Genomic DNA, 1,365 nt, shown 5'->3' on the forward strand with positions numbered 1-1,365 from the left:
AATTAATAAAATGAAGTGATGAGAGAAGTGGGAAATAAAATGTAGACGTAGGTAATTGAAAAAGTGGGTAAAATAACATAATTAAGGAAATAAAATAAAAATGAAGTTATATAATGCAAAGAAGTATGAACATATTAGTAATTAATGATTTAAAAATTGAAATATGGAAAGAAAAAGAAAATTGAGAGAAAGAAAATATATGTAACCATAATAATTGATAAAGATGCAAAATATAAGTAAAGTTTAACTAAAGAAATGAATAGAAGAAAAAAAAAATTTTTTTTGAAAACAACAATAATAATATAGTGAACATAACTAATAATTTGGGTAAGGAAAATGGAGAAAAGAAGGGGTGGTAAAATAAAGAAAGGGAAAAAAAAGAATAAAACGAACCTGTTAGCTTGAAAATCAAACGCCTAATGGTATACAGTGCCAATAACGGGCAAACTCTGAATTAAAAAAACCCGTTACAAGAATGACTAATGACTGCCCATGGGAAATCCTCTAGCTCCCGATCTTTCTAACATTGTCCTAAATGATTTGTTCGATTCCGTTATCCCACTCTTTCCAGTTGACATTATTCTTACTAAAAATATGTAGATGATCTCCTCCTTGTCTTAAATCCTGATAAAATCCCTGACATCTTAACCCTCTTTAATTCTTACCATCCACGCCTTAATTTTACTGTAGAAATTGAAAATAATAACTCCCTTCCGTTACTTGACCTCCTCATCATAAGAAACCCAGACAACACCATATCCACTGACTGATACACCAAACCTACCTACTCAGGCAGACTTCTAAATTACCACTCCCAACATCCTTACCATCAAAGCATTAACGTAGCCAAAAACCTTATTCACCGTGGCTTTTCCCTTTCTGACTCCCATTTCCATGAAAAAAAACAAACACCGCATCAAACAAATACTCTTAGCTAATAACTTCCCTTTCCATATCATTCATAAACTTTTACACAACTACAAAAATCGTCTCTCCACTTCACCTAATTCTTCACAACCCCTTTCTACCCCCTTATACAGATCACTACCATACATCCCCTCTCTATCCGACAACATTCAAAAACTCTTACATTCTACTATACCTAACCTTCGTATTGCCTTCAAACCTCACAACACACTCTAATATTTACACTAAACTAAAACATCCTATCCCTCCTCTACACCGATCACATATTGTATACCGCATCCCTTGCTCCACCCTTAATTGTAATTCTGCTTACATAGGCAAAATCTCTTAAAAGACCGTATCAAACAACACAAATATTTTTTTAAAATTTTTTGAGGTTTATTACTTCCATCATTTGCAATAAATTATTATTTATTTATTCATTAACAATTGTACAAC

The 1,365-nt window shown here is 32.2% G+C and overlaps 1 protein-coding gene across 6 annotated transcripts in view; it reads left to right on the forward strand.

The window, feature by feature from the left end:
• The window catches only part of LOC106679968 (KICSTOR complex protein SZT2), a 240,391-nt gene that overhangs the window by 144,980 nt on the left and 94,046 nt on the right, over positions 1-1,365 (forward strand). The window lies entirely within an intron of this gene.

The sequence above is a fragment of the Halyomorpha halys genome, unplaced genomic scaffold (genome assembly GCF_000696795.3).
Source record: "Halyomorpha halys isolate HHAL.00 unplaced genomic scaffold, Hhal_1.1 Scaffold237.1, whole genome shotgun sequence".
Taxonomy (NCBI): domain Eukaryota; kingdom Metazoa; phylum Arthropoda; class Insecta; order Hemiptera; family Pentatomidae; genus Halyomorpha; species Halyomorpha halys.